The sequence below is a fragment of the Lithobates pipiens genome, unplaced genomic scaffold, assembly GCF_037356315.1.
Source record: "Lithobates pipiens isolate NorthernLeopardFrog02 unplaced genomic scaffold, aLitPip1_a1.2 Scaffold_18, whole genome shotgun sequence".
Taxonomy (NCBI): Eukaryota; Metazoa; Chordata; class Amphibia; order Anura; family Ranidae; genus Lithobates; species Lithobates pipiens.
The window spans coordinates 349,938,177-349,958,421 of NW_027507758.1; the positions used below are offsets into that span (position 1 = coordinate 349,938,177).

The following is a 20,245-nucleotide window of genomic DNA, read 5'->3' on the forward strand; positions in this document are numbered from 1 at the left end:
CAGTTTAGCTGGGTGTATTGATTGCCACGTTTTCTCTGAACCAGCCCAGTGGGAGTGTTCTCCTGCTGTGCACTTGGGACGTGGTATTTAAGGTGCTGACATTACATGTTACGGGGTTCCGTGCCAGAAGATTTTCTGTCTGTTTGGTTCTGGTCCTCCTGACCAGCCCCCGTGGCCCTCCTGGCCATGCATTTCCAAGTCTCGGGGCTGGATAGCCCCAGGCAAAGCAACTGCAGGGACAGGCCTGAATGGATGTCGAGGCCTGGTGATTCAAGGGTGGTCCGGTCCTCGTCTAAGGAGAGGCTCAGCAACTGGAGAAGCATCTGGGGGAGGACTCTTCAGGGGAAGGCTATGCTCAAGGCTAGCTTCTCTGAAGAAGCCTGGAGGCTCAGTTGAAGGACACTTCATGGATCCACACTCATACGGTATCGACGGACAGGCTGTGAGATACTGGTACTGTATGATAGCTCTATAAATTTGTCTATGTCCCTCAGTTACGCACAAGTCTGTGGCAGAGACTTTTCCTTAAGTATTCTACACTCAACTCTGTGGCAGAGACTTTACTTTACTTAACACCCTACCCGCTGCTAGGCCTAGTGAGAGGAGGTCTATCCGGGGGTTGTGAAAATCCAGCTGTGCAACGGTTATTCTCTGGATTCTTTCTATAAAGACTTTCTATTTTTGACAGTCCAAAGTACCTGAACTTCCTCCTAACCCTCTACCCTAAACTGAGAGATCTGTTTCTATTTCAAAATAAATAACCCAAAAGAAGGTCCAGTGTCAGTTTCTGCATTTCTTTAGGCCATCTACCACGGGAAACCCCTAGACAGAGACGAAGTCAAGAAGGTAATGGTAAGCCCAATAAAACCAACAGACCCTTCGTGGGGTCAGTGCTACATATATCTATCTATCTATCTATCGATGGATCGATGGATCGATAGATAGAAAGATATAATTTATTTAATTTTTTTCAATTTGGACATGTATAGATTTCTGTTGACAGCACAGATTATAACTTTCACCTTTCATTTCTTTTTGTGCAAGATGTTGGCATATACAGCAAATATACTGTATATCTATACACACACATACTTTGTCATAATTTACATTCCATGGTAAGTAGATGGGATGTTTAATATTTTTCACTTCAAGCTAAGCTTCCTTAATCTTCATAGCCATGAATGGTTTAGTTTCGGAAACACCCTCACTATACAGAGTTTCCAGCACTCAAAAAGACTTAACAATTTAATAAGCTGGATTTAACAATATTCATAATTTTCCGTCAGAAAAAAATGTAAGTGCAGTCTTTATTCAAATCGTACAGCATTTACAGTTTATTCACCCAGGGGTTACAGATGTTTAGTGCAGCCGCCACTAGCAGCCTGTTAAAAATCAGTGACAGAATGTCAGACACAAGGGTTGTACGGATCTTCCCACACATCCAAGTGTTTACATTCGAACAGTGATGGCTGCACAGTTATGAACTTATACAGACTTTGCCTAGGCCCGTGCACCCATCCCTGCATGGATGTAAATGCTCAGGTGTGCAGAAAGCTCTATACAGCCACTCCTGCCATTCATTTTGTTAACAGGATGTAAGCAGCCATTGCATAGAACATCTGTCACTTTTGGGTGCATAAACACTTCTGTGTCTGTGTGAATCTTCCCTAAGAGTGTATTTATTGTATTATATTTTAATGATACAAAAGCCAATAAATGTAAATGTATTATCAGAAAAAAGGAAGTTTTTTTTTTTGCACAGTACTTATGCACTTTACTCACCCCTGACTAATAGGGTGTAGGTCCTCTGAATTGCCCTGAAAATCTTGGAGGGAGGGCACATGCCCTTTTGGTCATGGGGGGAGCCCCACCTAATACTTGGATTGGCCTTGCTTCGGCAGGTCTCCCGAAATAAGGAATCCACCTGGTTTCAGTACCCCAGAACCTGCCAGGAGACTTGTGCCTGGGGGATCAGGGCTAGGGTCTTTTCTCTTCAGTAGAGCACCAAGTGTACTCCTTGTGTACTTTTTTGTGTGTTTCGCTTTTTTTATGCATCGGGTGTTACTTTTTCTGAGTGTGTTTCACTACGCAACGGAGCTTCAGAAAAAAACAAAACGTGAATTGTAGTGCACCATAGCTGTTTATTGTATAAGTGCATCGGTAGGGTATTTTAATTCAGTGATGTAGCGTTAAACTGTGGTTTTAGTAGGCATTAGCCCAACGCAAACATGTGATTGTAGCCTTTTGCCCTGTACACACGACCAGTTTTCCCATTGGAAGGTTTTTCCGACGGAGTTCCGCTGAAACTGTCTTGCATACACACGATCACACCAAAGTCTGAACGTCAAGGTGACGTACAACACGACTAGAAAAAGGAAGTTCCGTAGCCAGTAGCCAATAGCTTCTGTCTTGTACTTGCTTCTGAGCATGCGTCGTTTTTGGGCTGTCAGAACAGCATACAGACGAGCGGTTTTCCCAATAGGAATTGGTTCCGTCGGAAATATTTAGAACGTGTTCTATTTCTAGGTCTGTCAGAATTTTAGACGTAAAAAGTCCGATGAGGCATACATGCGATCGGAATATAAGATGAAAAGCTTCCGTCAGACTTTTTCTGTCAGATATTCCGCTCGTGTGTATGTGGCATAAGTGTTAAAACACAAAACAAAATACACTCTGTGTGCTACCATGCTGAAAATCTTCAGCATTCAGGCACTGAGCGGTGTTAAGACATTTGATTCTATGCAGCTTTCAAGCAGTTGATAGGCTGCTCTTTGGTAGCGTCAGAGATTTGAAGCAAACTTGTCATGAGAAAAATATGTGGGCTGTCATTGCTGGCCTCCTCCTCAGAATGCTTGTCTGTTATTATAACCCAGTGAATTCATTAACTTTATGATAATTGGCCAAGAACAACTATGCAGATCATAGTCCTTGTTTACTATATATATATACATATTCAAAGGTTCATAATGACCACTAAACAACCAGCATTTTTAGAAGGAGACGAGTATCGAGATGAACCTAGCAGCACTTCACAGCATTGTACATTGTAGACTATTGCGCCCATGTACATGTCTGCATCTAGCAGTTAGTGATCTCCGCTGATAAAATGCATTGCAGCACAGAATTCATCATTTATGGCTCATGACAGTGAAGACAATGAATTCCATCCTTCTGTGATCATGCAGATTTTAGCTTTTTGCAGTCGTTCAGCCCTATTAACATTTCAATCTCTCCCCTCTCTAATATTGTGCTTAACCGCTTCAGCCCCGGAAGATTTTACCCCCTTCCTGACCAGAGCACTTTAAGCGATTCGACACAATTGCAAAAACAATTGCGTGGTCGTGCGACGTGGCTCCCAAACAAAACTGATGTCCTTTTTTTTCTCACAAATAGAGCTTTCTTTTGGTGGTATTTGATCACCCCTGCGGTTTTTATTTTTTGCGCTATAAACAAAAAAAGAGCGACAATTTTTAAAAAAATGCATTATTTTTTACATTTTGCTATAATAAATATCCCCCAAAAATATATATATAAAACATTTTTTTCCCTCAATTTAGGCTGATATGTATTCTTCTACATATTTTTGGTAAAGAAATCGCAATAAGCGGTTATTGATTGGTTTGCGCAAAAGTTATAGCGTTTACAAAATAGGAGATAGTTTTACGGCTTTTTTATTAATATATTTTTTTTTTACTAGTAATGGCGGCGAGCTGATATTTTTATTATGACTGCAACATTATGGCAGACACTTCGGACATTTTTGACACATTTTTGGGACCATTGTCATTTATACAGCAATCAGTGCTATACAAATGCACTGATTCCTGTGTAAATGACACTGGCAGTGAAGAGGTTAACCACTAGGGGGCAGGGTAAGGGTTAAGTGTGTCCTGGGGCGTGTGTCTAACTGTGGGGGGCGTGGCTACATGTGACACGTCACTGATCTCTGCTCCCAATCACATGGAGCAGAGATCAGTGACACTGTCACTAGGCAGAACGGGGACATGCTTGTTCACGTTAGCATCTCCCCATTCTTCTTCCCCATGAGACGATCGTGGGTATCCCTGCGGTGATCGAGTCCGCGGGACCTGCGACTCGACACACGGAGGTCCCGACCAGCACGCACGCGATGGCACGGCGGAAAATTTAAAGGGACATACCTGTACGCCTATTTGCCTGTCCATGCCATTCTGTCGAGGTACATTGGCCGAGAACCGGTTAAATAAACCTTTATATACCCGGGAGGATTATTGCTGTACATGTGGTCTGCATGACAACCAGGGTCACATAAGACCTTCATCAGCAGTTCCATTGTCATAGATGCATGCCCTGGTCCTCTCAGGGTGCATCGTAATCACATATAGTGCAGGTTGCGAGCACTGTAAATGCCCCTGTGTTCAAATCTGGTGGGTGCCAATCAGGAACAAATACCTTCCCGGGCAACACCTATACAATAAGGTTGGCCAGGGGCGGACTGACCATTGGGCCACTCGGGCACTGCTCAAGGGCCCCGTGCCACTAGGGGGCCCTATCAGGGTTGCCAGCCTCAGTAAAACCAGGGAAAGTATGTAAAAATCTGTGTTTTTTTTACATCTGTCTCTGAAATGTCCTTTACCGACATCCTTTTGATCTAAAAATCCAGAGATTATAGCTGCCCCACCTCTCCTGTACCTTCTCAGCCAATAGAAACATGTCTGTGTATACTGTGTGATTGTATACTGTGTGTGTGTGTGTTTGTGTATACTGTGTGGCCCCATAATTTCTGATTGCCTGGGGGCCCCATGAGTTGTCAGTCCGCCCCCGAGGTTGGCTATACGTTATACAACTTTCTAGTACAAAGTTCCTCAAGATTTAGCATAACCATATATTATGAGGTCAAACCTAAACTCTTTCAATTTGTATGCAATTAGGCAAGCCCTTTCACTACATAGTTTAGGTAAAAAAAATTGTATAATGTATGGCCAGTTTAACTCCACCTATCCTCTCCATTTCCAAAGCTATATTAACTTTGTGAATAAACAGGTGGTAGAAGTTAACAACAGCTGGTAAAATAAATATTAAACACATCACCATTTTTCTAGGTAATATATTTGTAAAGGTGCTATTGACATGACATTTTCACTGGTAACAATCCATACATACAAAGACACCAAAACAAATAAGTTCAGAAATGAAGCTATATGTTCTTAAAAATTGAATAATACAGGGGGAAAAGTACTGAACTGAATTCTGATCTTTAGTTCTCTCCATAGATTTTCTATTGTATTCAAGTCAGTTGATTGGCTGGGCCATTCTGGCAGCTTTATTTTCTTTCTTTGAAACCAATTGAGAGTTACCTTGGCTGTGTGTTTGGGATCATTGTCTTGCTGAAATATCCACCCTTTTTTCATCTTCATTATCCTGGTCATCAGTGACGATCTTGGCCTCCCTGGGGCCCTAAGCAAAATTCTGCTAAGGGGCCCTCTACCTGACCTGTGATGCTGTGAGCTATGTAAACCATTTGCCATTGCCACACAGTCACACCTAACACTTTAGTGCTCCCAAAACAATCCCCCCTCCTTTAAACAAAACAGTCAAAGAATAAGTAAAACAATATAGAACAGAATGAGGTTCAAACAAACAATATTTATTGAACAGAGTATTTTCTATAACACCCGCCCCTGCACTGTCCCGCCCCTGGCCTCACCCCCACATTTCGTACAAAGTATGAGCGTCTGAGTGAAAGCGTCCCCTCCAGGGGTAGAGACTACAAAGGAGTATAATGGAACCTGGAGGGGGACCTCTAACAGATTGTACAGTGAACACCTTCATTAACTCTGGTCCTCATGGGACCCCCTCTTTTTACCATGACTCTCACCCCTGTACATTACACGCTCCTGACCCCTGCACCCTGTAAAATTACATACTCTTGACCCCTGAACCCTGTCCCTTACAAACTCCTGACCCCTGCACCCAGTACATTACATACTCCTGACCCCTGTACATTACACACCCCTGAACCCTGTACATTACATAATCCTGACCCCTCCACCCTGTTAATTACCCACTCCTGAGCCCTACACCCTGTACATTACATACCCCTGAACCCTCTACATTACATACTCCTGAACCCTGTACATTATGTTATGTACGATATTATGAAAGCATCAGAGTCTGCACAGAGGCCCCCCTTACACCAGAGTCTGCACAGAGGTCCCCCTTACATCAGAATCCACACAGAGGTTCCCCTTACATCAGAGTCCGCACAGAGGCCCTCCTTACATCAGAGTCCGCACAGAGGCCCTCCTTACATCAGAGTCCGCACAGAGGCCCCCCCTTACATTAGAGTCCACACAGAGGTCCCCCTTACACCAAAGTCTGCACAGATCCCCCCTTACATCAGAGTCTGCACAGAGCCCACCCTTACATCAGAGTCTGCACAGAGTCCCCCCCTTACATCCAAGTCTGCACAGAATTTCCACTTACACTGTAAGGGGGAGCTCTGTGGACTCTAATGGTCATGACCAGTTTATGGTGAAATTATGTTCTTTCCACTTCCCGGATTATGGCCCCAATAGTGCTCACTGGAACATTCAGAAGTTTAAAAATCCTTCTGCAACCAATGGCATCAGTATGTTTTGCAACAATAAGTTTGCAAAGGTCTTGAGAGAGCTCTTTGCTTTTACCCATCATGAGATGTTTCTTGTGTGACACCTTGGTAATAAGACACCATTTTATAGGCCATCAGTTGAGACTGATCCAGCTGATATTAATTTTGCACTGACAAGGAGCAGGATTGCTTCTAATTACTGATAGATTGCAGCTTGTGTCTTGGCTTTCCATGCCTTTTTGCACCTCCCTTTCTTTGTGTGTTTGCTACGTTTTCCCTGTGTCATTCCATTTTATTACACATAACTTAATTTCTAAACATATTTGTTTGGGTTTCTTCGTATGTATATATTGCATGGGTTGTTAGGGCTGGTTCACACAGCGGGCGACACGAGGCGACACGACTTGCCGTGCCGCGATCTGACAAGTCGCCCCCGTTCTGTACAATGGAACCGTTCTAAGAGGAGTGACTCGAGTCGCTCTGTCTTAGAAAAAAGGTTCCTGTACTACTTTTGGGCGACCTCGGGGCGACTTGCATTGACTTCTATACAGAAGTCATTTGCAAGTCGCCGCTGAGGTCGCGGCAGGTCGCGGCGAGGCAAGTCGTGTCGCCTCGCATCGCCCCCAGTGTGAACCGGCCCTTACCAACATGTGGTGAAAATGTAATGTCAATAGCAGAGTTAAAAAATATATTTACCTATAAAAATGGTGACATGTTCAATACCTAATTTAGGTTTAGTTTAAGGTGCTGCAGCAAGAAAGATCTGTGCTAAAGTGCTCAGATCAGATATGTAAGGTGCTCTTTTTACTCGCCAATGTGCTGAGTGCACTCGTGCTCCCCCTCCTTGGACCGCCCCCCCAATACTCCATGACCCCTTTGTTTGAATAAGTGGGTCAATTGCTCTTTTTACGCCAGCTCCGTTCCTTCCCAGAAAAGCATGCACCTTCCCCTTTAAGACTCCTCTCCAAGGAAAAAGTGAATCCCTTCGATCTTTCTTCTTCCTCCACTCCAGGGATATATATGCAAGGGAACCAGAGAAACAGCCTCCAAAAGTGTTACACTGCTTTATTAAAACTAATTTTAAAAACAGTAATACACTTACAGTGTGTGGCTTGCATAAACACACAAGCAAACTCATATGAACATGTGTTCAGGACGCTCCTGCGTTCCACAGACCAGAAATGAGGTACTGGAAGTGACGTAAGAGCCCTTTGAAACATCTAATGTAAATTACAGGTTTTATACACACGGTGTAAAAATTCTGCTTAGACCCTGTACCATAGTTCCCAACTGTCCCTGATTTCAAGGGGCTGTCCCTGATTTGAAGCAATGTCCCTCATTTTGGTCTGATTTATATAGATGTATATAAAATGCACTTTTTATCTATCAAAAAATGTTTTCCGGCACTAAACTTTTAATCTGATTTCTAAATGGCTGCATTTGTAAATTCTAAAAGCCAATATAAAGCAATAGTAGTGGTAAAAAAAACATTTGTGGGTTTAACTAATCTTGTTTTTTTTATACAACTCTCCTTTAAGTGGGCATGGCAAGGGGTGTTTCCTATGTCTGCATACTTTTGCTGATAGGCGTCCCTCATTCCCATCTCAAAAAGTTGGGAGGCATGCTCTATTAAAGAGGAACTAAACCCTGATGGGTTTACTTCCTATTTCATTCTGCAAAGGTAAAGCATAATGGACTACTATGTATCGCATAGTAGTCCATTATGTGTCACTTATCTGACACAGAAGCCAGCGAAGTCACCGCTGTCCCCTGTAGTCCGGCGCATCCATCTTCTCAGTGGGTCTCGCTTTTTCGCCGCTGTCATTCGGCGAAGCCACGGTGACGTCACTCCCGTGCATGCGCACGGGAGCCGCCACTCACGGCATATCGCCGTTGACCACGGCACGCTCAGTGCGCATGCACCGTAGACAGCGGTGCCTGTCTTTTGGCAAATATCTCCTAAACCGTGTAGGTTGAGGAGATATCTCTTGAACCTACAGGTAAGCCTTAATCTAGGCTTACCTGTAGGTCAAAGTTGGTTGTAAGGGTTTACAACCACTTTAATGTGTTAGAACGTTTAGGGTTTCTTTGCCTTTAACATTAAGGTAAAACTGATTTCCCTGAAGAAGAGCAAGTCTCAAAATACATCTGGCATTTGGACAGAGGCTTTTTTTGTTATAGCATAGCTACACAGTTGGTAAGGTTGAATAAAGACACTAGTCCATCCAGTTCAACCTGTGTGTGTGTTCATTTGCCATATCCCGGTATATTGTGTTCACTAATATGCACGTCCAATCTTTTTTTTTAAATGATCAATGCTTGCTGCTGACTCCACCGATTGTGGAAGAGAGTTCCACATCCTTACTACCCTGACAGTGAAAACCCAACTACGCAGCTTAAGGTTAAACTGCTTCTCCTCAATGAGTGGCCCCATGTCTTTTTACATTCCCTGAGTGTCAGTTCAAACCGGTCCGACATGAGTTCCAACTTCGAGAGCACAAGTTGTATGACATACCAAAATCAATGGCTCCCTATGAGAACCCTCTTAACTGGTCCGACTTGCGAATTATCTGAGCATGCAGGTCCGGATGGGGGGGGGGGGGTGAACGAGCGCTCCCTTCTCCTGAACCATACCAGGCCACATGCCCTCAATATGGGGGGGGGTGGATGCTTTGGGCACCTTGTGCAGTGTAGTGTTACAAAAAAACAAGAGACGTTTTTTGACAAGTCCTTTATTAAAAATGAAGAATTTCCCACATTGTAGCTCAAACGTCAAGCACGATGTCTTATTTCCCCGCTTCTCGTCACCGAAGTCTTCTTCCTCCGCTACCACCGCCAACACGCTGAAAATAAAAAACGCTCCTTCCCTGACGCACGCTCCCGCCTTTCTGTCAGCTCCAGTGTCTACAGTTCTTATATAGATATGGGGTGTGGCTATTAGGTGACGTCACCACAAGTACTGGTAGTGATCGGGGCTGATACTGCTAACACTGCCTTTTTAGGGACACTAGTATAGTTCTGACCTTGACCAGTATACGGACCCAAACAGACACTATACTAGTAATGGGGGTGATCGGCGACTTATAGTGTGACTGTGAAAGCGTGGTGGGCAGAGACTGGCGCTAACTTACACTGGCTGCTTAGGAAGCTAACTGACTCCAACACCACTAATGACACTAATACAGTAATCAGTGATAATATTGTACACTGTCAGGCTTCATGTACACTGCTGCTGGTAAATGGACGTTTAGGAGCAGTTAGGCATTTTTTTCACCTGCTCCTGAACTCTCCTCTGTGATCTTATTAGTACATTTATACAGGGTCGTTTATAGTCATTTCTAGGCAGTTGAGTTTATAAGCATTTTTTGGAAAGCAAAAAGATGCATTCAGGACAGATGTTCAGAGGCATTTGAAATGCCAAAGGCCTGTAACAGCTTGTAGACGTGGTAACTCGCGTTTAGCGGTGTTTCATTTGCAGACATTTTTTAATTTTTGAGTATTTGAAAATAAATAAATAAATAAATAAATAAATGCAAACGTGGCTAAATGCTGCATAATGAATTTTTATAAAAGTTGGTTACTACTTGTCAAGTTAAATCGTTCAGAGGAGGTTGTAAAACGTCCCGTGTACATTAAGCCTAACTGTACTAACTAGCTGGGTGGCTTGGGTGATCAGAGGAAGGCAATCAAAGGTTTAACTGTGTGCCTAACAAGTGTATGTGTGCTGATTTAAATCACAGACTGGCTGGCCTTATATGCAATTTTAACTTTGTTTTTTGATGGTATTTGTGCCCTTTAAAATCCCCACCACCCACTTGTTGCAACTTTATACTGGCACTAATGATTGAATTCTGTAGAATGGGGAGTGGCACACTCTGGTTGAAATTCAGGCAGTCCTTACTGAACCAGCTGAATTTTCATCCGTCCATGACCAACTTAACTTCTTCTCACCAGCCGCGTGCATACAGTCATGGCCAAAAATGTTGGCACTCCTGCATTTCTGTCAGATAATGCACCACTTCGCCCTGAAAATTGTTGCAATTACATATGCTTAGGCATTCTCCTGTTTATTTCATTTGTTTGTATTGGTATGACACAAAAAGTGGAGAAACAACAAGCCAAATCTGACACAATCCACGCAAGACTCCAACAATGGACTGGACAACATTATTGGCACCCTCAATTTAATATTTGGTAGCACACCCCTTGGAAAAAATAACTGAAATCAATCACTTCCTGTAACCATCAGTGAGTTTCTTACACCTCTCTACTGGAATTTTGGACCACTCTTCTTTCGCCAACTGCTCCAGGTCTCTCAGATTGGAAGGGTTCATTTTCTCAACTGCTGTTTTGAGATTTCTAAACAGGTGCTGTATGGAATTTAGTTGCTGGCCAGTACTCTCCAGCGCTTTGTCTTAAACCATTTCTGGGTGCTTTTTGACGTGTGCTTTGGGTCATTGCCCTGATATAAGACCCATATAACCTCTGATGGAGGCCCAACTTTCTGACACTGGGCCCTACATTGCACACCAGAATTCTTTGGTAGTCTTCAGATTTTATAATGCCATGCACACAGTCAAGACATCCAGTGCCTGAAACAGCAAAGCAACCCCAAAACATCAGTAAACCGCCACCATGTTTGGCTGTAGGGACTGTATTCTTTTCTTTAAAGGCCTAATTTCTTCTTCTGAAAACAGTAGAGTTATGGGCTTTACCAAAAAGCTGTAATTTTTGTTTTGTCTGTCTGCAGCACAGTCTCCCAAAAGGATTTTGGCTTCCTCAGGTAAGTTTTAGCAAACTTCAGTCTGGCTTTTTTATGTTTCTGTGTTAGTGATGGGATCCTCCTGGGTCTCCTAAGATAGTGTCCCTTTTCATTCAGATGGCGACATATAGTGTAAGCTGTCAGTTATACCCTGTGCCTGAAGGTCAGCTGGAAGTTATATGGAAGTTGACTGAGGTTCTTTATCAACTATTCGAAGAATCCTTTGTTGCAATCTTTGATCAATTTTTCTTATTAGTCCACATTCAGGGAGATTAGCTACAGTGCCATGGGCTGTAAAGTTCTTGACAATGTTGCAGTGGACACAGGAACCTTAAGAACTGTGGAGGTGGACTTGTAACCTTGAGATTGTCCATGCTTTTCCACAAGTTTTGTTCTCAAATCAGACAATTTGTTGCTGCTCTTTCTCTTCTTCATGCTCCGTGTGGCACACCGAGACACGTAACAGAAAGGTTGGGTCCATTTTTCACCATTTTAACTGGTTGCCAGTGTGATTTCTATATTGTCAGCACCTGTTAATTGATACAGGTTAGTTTAATTACAAATTACAGGAGCATCACAAACTTGGAATGCAATTATTTCTTTCAATTTTCAGAAGGTGCCAATAATTTTTTCAAGTCAATTTTTTGAGCTTTGCATGGAATGTGTCAGATTTGGCTTTTTGTTTCTCTACTTTTTTGTGTCATACCAATACAAACAAAAGAAATAAACATGAGAATGCCTAAACAATTGTAACTGCATCAAAGTTGTGGGTGAAGTGGTGCATTATCTAACAGAAATGCAGGGGTGCCAATATTTTTGGCCACGACTGTATTTGCGGCCTATCAACGGGTGGGCTTTAATGCCAAGGCGGTATATATGTGGTCCTATGTAAACACAAAACTGTGCTGAGACCACGCTCCCAGCACAGTCAACGACGTGGACCGGAAAGCTCTGGATACATACTTGCGATCAGGAGCTTTCCAATCATGTAACAGCCAATCACATCAGTCACATGACCCGAATGCCCACCTCCTGGCATCTAGAAGTTCTTAAGGGGTTGGGAGGTGGTTAAAGAGGATCTCCAGCTCGTTTGAAAAAAATTTAAATAAAAGTCAGCAGTTACAAATAGTGTAGCTGCTGACTTTTAATAAAAGGACACTTACTTGTCCAGGGATCAAGCGCTGTGCTCACCTGGGCTGGTTCTTTGCCAGTCTTTGGGTCCCTGGTGCTGGCATGCTTAGTGTGGGAAGCCAGCTATGACTCCTTGCAGTTTAACTACTGGCTTCCCACTGCGCTGTGTGAATGATCCCATAACCTCTTGGGACCTGTGGCATGACCCAAGAGGTTGCGGGTGGGGGGGGGGGGGGGCTGAACTTTCAGTGGAATCGCCTAGGTAATCCGACCAGAAATGGGTGTAGGTACCTACCAAATCTAAGTACCCACTACCCCACAAAAGCAAATATCCAAAAGTGTTAGAGGAGAGGGAGGAGGACATAAAGTGGAACTTCCTTTTTAGGGTGCAGTTCTGCTTCAAGGCTCATTGCTTTGGTGATGGTTGGTACCAAACAGCAGCACATCAACAGTATACACTCCTCCAGTCTATCCTGAAGTCAATGGCAATGATATCTAAGCTCTGAAGGAGTTGCTGTCAGTCGGTGCAGGTAGTTGTTCCAAGTGGTACTCATGCCAAGGATTGTATGCCCCTAATATGGAATACCTGTGTATAGGACATCCACACCCTTTTTTTCCAGCCTGTCACTGATTTTGCCAACCTGCTGGCAGTGGGCTGTATGCTGCACCCATGCCACCCTTGAACCCAAAGCATCTGGTTTTATGTGTAATAGCCAAACCATTTGTGTGTATGAGCCCTAAAGTTCTGGGGGGGGGGGGGGGCAGGTGTTTATTGGGCACAAATCAATGGCTGTCACTGGTTTGTGCTTAGGGTCGCTGACTGTACATGCCCCCATGACATCGGTGGTGCAAGCGTAGTGTCTTGAGGATGGGGTCCACCTTGTGATCTTGCACACAAGCCCACTGCATTCAGAGAGCACCTCAGGGAGCTGTACATTCACTGAGCCACATGTAGTGAAGATGGCTCTTCAGTCCTCCATTCTTCTCCTATGACAGGTGTATGTCCTCCTACACCTCCCCACTATGGAGGTTGTCCTTCTGCCATCAGTTTCCATTGTTGTGTGTCATCTGACAGTCTTTCCAGCACACCGTGTTGTGTATGCACTTTCATCCCTCTGCACACCACCTTGTCCTCCTCCTCCTCCCTGTATGTACAATGGTGCACTCTCCTCCTCCCTCCATCCTCTCTATGGTATCCCCTCCCACTTCTCTAGTGCACGGCTGTGCTGTGTGTCTCCCTCTTGTCTCGTGCTCTCTCCTCCTGTCACTCTCCGCAGGTCTCGGGCCTCGCAGCCATCATGGGCCTCAGGTGATAAACCGAGCGGGCCGCCGGATACAGCGGGCGGAGAACAGAGCTACCGGAGAACGTGGATCCCGGGCCTGACCGCCCGCACCGGGGGCCTCAACGCCGGGTCAGTGGCAGCAGTGTGAATGTGTGTGGCGGGGAGCTTCCTCTTTTAGAAATGTGTGTGCCAGGCTACACGTTGTGTATGTACAATGTGCCAGTCACCGGGGTGTCACAATATGTATGGGGGCCACGTGGTACGAGGACACCCTGTCACCCAGCGCGCCCTCTCCTCCCTCGCACCGGGCCTTATGGGTGATGAGTGTGTCAGGGTGTGCATGGCGGACCACACTGCTTCCTCACTATTACACAACACTGCCTTGTGTCCTCCTCACTACTACACACACTGCCTTGTGTCCTCACTATTACAGACACTGCCTTGTGTCCTCCTCACTATTACAGACACTGCCTTGTGTCCTCCTCACTACTACTACTACACACACTGCCTTGTGTTCTCCTCACTACTACTACACACACTGCCTTGTGTCCTCCTCACTACTACTACACACACTGCCTTGTGTCCTCCTCACTACTACTACACACACTGCCTTGTGTCCTCCTCACTACTACTACACACACTGCCTTGTGTCCTCCTCACTACTACTACTACTACTACACACACTGCCTTGTGTCCTCCTCACTACTACTACTACTACTACTACACACACTGCCTTGTGTCCTCCTCACTACTACTACTACTACACACACTGCCTTGTGTCCTCCTCACTACTACTACTACACACACTGCCTTGTGTCCTCCTCACTACTACTACTACACACACTGCCTTGTGTCCTCCTCACTACTACTACTACTACACACACTGCCTTGTGTCCTCCTCACTACTACTACTACTACACACACTGCCTTGTGTCCTCCTCACTACTACTACTACTACACACACTGCCTTGTGCCCTCCTCACTACTACTACACACACTGCCTTGTGCCCTCCTCACTACTACTACTACTACACACACTGCCTTGTGCCCTCCTCACTACTACTACTACTACACACACTGCCTTGTGTCCTCCTCACTACTACTACTACTACACACACTGCCTTGTGTCCTCCTCACTACTACTACTACTACACACACTGCCTTGTGTCCTCCTCACTACTACTACTACTACACACACTGCCTTGTGTCCTCCTCACTACTACTACTACTACACACACTGCCTTGTGTCCTCCTCACTACTACTACTACTACACACACTGCCTTGTGTCCTCCTCACTACTACTACTACTACACACACTGCCTTGTGTCCTCCTCACTACTACTACTACTACACACACTGCCTTGTGTCCTCCTCACTACTACTACTACACACTGCCTTGTGTCCTCCTCACTACTACTACTACTACACACACTGCCTTGTGTCCTCCTCACTACTACTACTACACACTGCCTTGTGTCCTCCTCACTACTACTACTACACACTGCCTTGTGTCCTCCTCACTACTACTACTACACACACTGCCTAGTGTCCTCCTCACTACTACTACTACACACACTGCCTAGTGTCCTCCTCACTACTACTACTACACACACTGCCTAGAGTTCTCCTCACTACTACTACTACACACACTGCCTAGTGTCCTCCTCACTACTACTACTACACACACTGCCTAGTGTCCTCCTCACTACTACTACTACTACTACACACACTGCCTTGTGTCCTCCTCACTACTACTACTACTACTACACACACTGCCTTGTGTCCTCCTCACTACTACTACTACTACTACTACACACACTGCCTTGTGTCCTCCTCACTACTACTACTACTACTACTACACACACTGCCTTGTGTCCTCCTCACTACTACTACTACTACTACTACACACACTGCCTTGTGTCCTCCTCACTACTACTACTACTACTACACACACTGCCTTGTGTCCTCCTCACTACTACTACTACTACTACACACACTGCCTTGTGTCCTCCTCACTACTACTACTACTACACACACTGCCTTGTGTCCTCCTCACTACTACTACTACTACTACACACACTGCCTTGTGTCCTCCTCACTACTACTACTACTACTACACACACTGCCTTGTGTCCTCCTCACTACTACTACTACTACTACACACACTGCCTTGTGTCCTCCTCACTACTACTACTACTACTACTACACACACTGCCTTGTGTCCTCCTCACTACTACTACTACTACTACTACACACACTGCCTTGTGTCCTCCTCACTACTACTACTACTACTACACACACTGCCTTGTGTCCTCCTCACTACTACTACTACTACTACACACACTGCCTTGTGTCCTCCTCACTACTACTACTACTACTACACACACTGCCTTGTGTCCTCCTCACTACTACTACTACTACTACACACACTGCCTTGTGTCCTCCTCACTACTACTACTACTACTACACACACTGCCTTGTGTCCTCCTCACTACTACTACTACTACTACACACACTGCCTTGTGTCCTCCTCACTACTACTACTACTACTACACACACTGCCTTGTGTCCTCCTCACTACTACTACTACTACACACACTTCCTTGTGTCCTCCTCACTACTACTACTACTACACACACTGCCTTGTGTCCTCCTCACTACTACTACTACTACTACTACACGACACTGCCTCGTGTCCTCCTCACTACTACACGACACTGCCTCGTGTCCTCCTCACTACTACTACTACACGACACTGCCTCGCACAGATTCACTTAGGTATTTAGCCCCCATTCGCACCTGCGTGATGCGATTTGACAGGTCAAATTGGAGCCTATTGCAGCAATAGGAGCATCCCAATTGGTGTGATGTTGACTTTGCGGTGCTGCACTGATTTCAAAAGTAGTTCCTGCACTATTGGTGACTAAGGGGGTGATTTCAATAGACATCGGTGCATGAACCCACACAGGTCTTTCACGTGCCCCTCAAAGTCAGACTGAAATGCAGCTTTGAAATCATGTGAGTTCAGCTGTACATGCACTAGTTCCTCTTTAAGGACTCGCTCCTCTTGAAAAATTGGCTCTTTTGAGGAGGGGGCTACCTGATTTTGACAGGTACTCGCATCACCATGCCATATTTTACTGGCATGGGGATGCATAGGTTTTTCCGGTATCCCCAAGCCAGCAGTTCTATAGCTGTCTATTGGGATGCAGTGGATGCATGGACAACCCTAAACGCACCTGTACCCACACCAATGTCGTGTGTGTCCCAGTAAACATGAATAGGATCACCCGAACAAGCCCTTAGGTTTTAAAAGCCCTGATGGTGATATCAAATATATAATTGTGTGTGATGTCTGCCCAGAGCTACATTTTGGTCAAGTTTCTTATTTGAATTTAAAGTTTAAATCCAAACTGGGACAGCCTCATGCATCTTGTCCATGGTATGTTAAAAAAACAGGAATCTTGTCTTTTTGTGGCAGCCCTACTAATATTGGTAACATTATGTCATGTCTTTTCTGGGACACTTTTGACCCTTAGATAGAAATCATTAGTGGCTATGTGTAATTTTGTCCACCTGAAGCAGGGCTCGACAAACCCCAGGTGCCAGGTCGCCAATGCGACCAGAAATCGCAACCTAGCGCCTAAGCTGCCACCAGCCCTCTCACTATTGATGCCCGAGACATGCAGCAGCATTAACACTGACTGCCGTCCTCCTCCCTCCTCCACACTCTGCGGCGCCGCGCTAAGTGTGTGAAACTGACAAGCAATGGAGAGAGGAGGATCTGTCAGATTTCAGCTTGATGTCGGGGTGGGCGGGACCCAGCCGCTATCGAACACCAGCCAATGGGATCTGGGCGGCCCGCTACGTGTATGTGGCCCCTCCCCCTTTTCTAAAGCAGCCCAATAGTTGGCTGGTGTTTGATAGCTGCTGAGTCCCGTCCACCCCGACATCAAGCTCAAATCTGACAGATCCGCCTCTCTGTTACTTGTAAGTTTCACACCCCGGCTGGGTCCCGCCCATTCCGACATTAAGCTAAATTCTATTTCTGACAGCTCCTCTGTTACATTTCAGTAACAGAGTGCTCTGTGTGAAACCTGCTAGTGCCACCTGCCAGCGCCAACCAGTGCCGCAACCAATTAGTTCCAACCAGTGCCACCTGCCACCGCCAACCAGTGCCACCTGCCACCGCCAACCAGTGCCGAGTGTCACCGGCAATCAGTGCCACCTGCCACGACCAACCAGTGCCACCTGCCAACACCAACCAGTGCCACCGCCAATCAGTGCCATCTGCTAGTGACAACTAGTGCCACTTCCAAACCAGTGCCACCTGCCACTTCCAAACCAGTGCCACCTGCCAATCAGTGCCAGTGCCACCGCCAGTGCCAATAGTGCCAACTGCCAGTTCCAAACCAGTGTTACCTGCCAATGCCAACCAGTGTCACCTGCCAATGCCATCTGGCAGTTCCACGTGCCTGCCACCGCCAACCAGTGCCACCTGCCACCACCAATCAGTGCCACCTGCCAGTGCCACAGCCAATCAGTGCCATCTGCCAGTGACTAGTGCCAGTTCCAAACCAGGGCCACCTGCCAGTTCCAAACCAGGGCCACCTGCCAGTTCCAAACCAGGGCCACCTGCCAGTGCCAACCAGTGTCACCTGCCAATGCCATCTGGCAGTTCCACATGCCTGCCAGTGCCACCTGCCAGTGCCCCCTGTTGCCAGCCTTACTCTCTGGTCAGCCCATAACCCTGATGTAACAGCGTTTCATTGGAGTTATTGACTGGGTGCTCAATTGTGAGTTAGGGATGGGGGTGAAAATGAGTGGCATTACCCCGGGAGCTGACAATCCATACCACTCTAAAAAAAACAAAAAACTGGCTCCTAAATTCAAAGCAAATTTGTCTACACCCTTGACCTGAAGGATTGTGTAATCTATGCATCTTGTTACATATGGTGCAAATTATAACCTATTTAGAAGATTGGACATTTTTAAATGCTATAAATTCCGAGTCAACATTTTTTATTTTTTTTTTGTAGGTTGAAGTGTTGGAATCCCACCCCCCATTTTTGTAGTTTATTCTAACTGTGATAATTAGTATATCAAAGTACTACAAGTCTTGATTTAGTAACCACCTTCTAGTAGAGCTGCACAATTAATCGTTAAAGAATCACCCCCCACGATTCTACCCCTCCTGATCATAAAACAGCATTTCCCAGATTCTATGTAACAAGTGAAGAGCATTCTCTGCTCACTTCTGACAGCTGACAAAAATCCAGGCAGTTTGCCACGTTCATCTCAACATCGGAGATAACTGTAAACAAAGTAACATTTTGGTTTTAGGTCAAAGGAATGCACTTGTGTGTAAATGAGGTCAGTTTAAACATGGGTTTACACTGGTACGACACGACAGTCGTACAACTGTAGATCCGACTTTGTCCTGCAACTTGAAGTCTGACATCAATGAACAGGATCCGACTTTGATCACGACAGTGCCAGGCACTATGTCTGGTATGAATCTTTAGGGGAACGCCACGCTAAATTGGAAAAAAAAAATGGCATGGGTTCCCCCTCAAAGACCATACCAGACTCTTCAGTCTGTCATGGATTTTAAGGGTAACCCCCATGATGCCCCCCCCCCAAAAATCCACATCCCCAAGACCTTTATCTGAGCACGCAGGTCAGGAAAGGGGATGGGGACTAGCGAGCAACCCCCCCCCCCGAACCTTACCAGGCAGCATGCCCTCAATGTATGGGGGTGGGTGCTTTGGTCCCACCACCCCAAACCACCTTGTCCCCATGTTGATGAGGACAAGGGCCTCTTCCCGACAACCCTGGCCGTTAGTTGTCGGGGTCTGCGGGCAGGGGGCTTATCAGAATCTGGAAGCTCCCTTTAACGAGGGTGCCCCCAGATCCCGGCCTCTCACCTTATGTGAATGAGTATAGGGTACATTGTACCCCTGCCCATTCACCTAAACAAAAAGTGTCAAAAATAAAATGCAGTACACAGGCTTTTAACCACTTCCCACCCGGCCAATGCATATATACGGCCGGGTGGGAGCCGTCTATTCCTGACAGGCCGTTCAGGAACGTCCTTCAGGAATAGCGGGATCGCGCGTGCGCTCGCGCAGCGGCGCGATCCCGATGTGCTCGTGTCACCCGGACACGGCACATCTCAGATCGGCAGGAGGGCTCTGTGATTGGCCCTCCTGATCACATGACGGCCGTGTCCAATCACGGCCGTCATGTGATGTAAACAAACAGCCGGTTGCTAGGCAATCGGCTCTCCTCTCCTCACACGGAAGTCACCGCTGAGGAGAGGAGAGCAGAACGCTGCAGCCGGCTGATGATCAGTGAGTATGGGCTGCTTTTTACAGCTTTTTACTCACTGATCATCAGTGTAGTGTCAACACACAACACACCGTCCCCACACATGTCCCCAAAACACACATGTCCCCAAAACATACATGTCCCCAAAT

General features: G+C 45.7%; 1 protein-coding gene across 2 annotated transcripts in view; it reads left to right on the forward strand.

The window, feature by feature from the left end:
- The first annotated feature begins 13,692 nt into the window (after positions 1 to 13,692).
- The window catches only part of ATP13A3 (ATPase 13A3), a 172,425-nt gene continuing 165,872 nt past the window's right edge, over positions 13,693 to 20,245 (forward strand). For both annotated transcript variants that reach the window (XM_077487469.1, XM_077487470.1), the window contains exon 1: positions 13,693 to 13,894. The gene's annotated coding sequence lies outside the window, so the exon portion shown is untranslated. The remainder of the gene's footprint in view (positions 13,895 to 20,245) is intronic.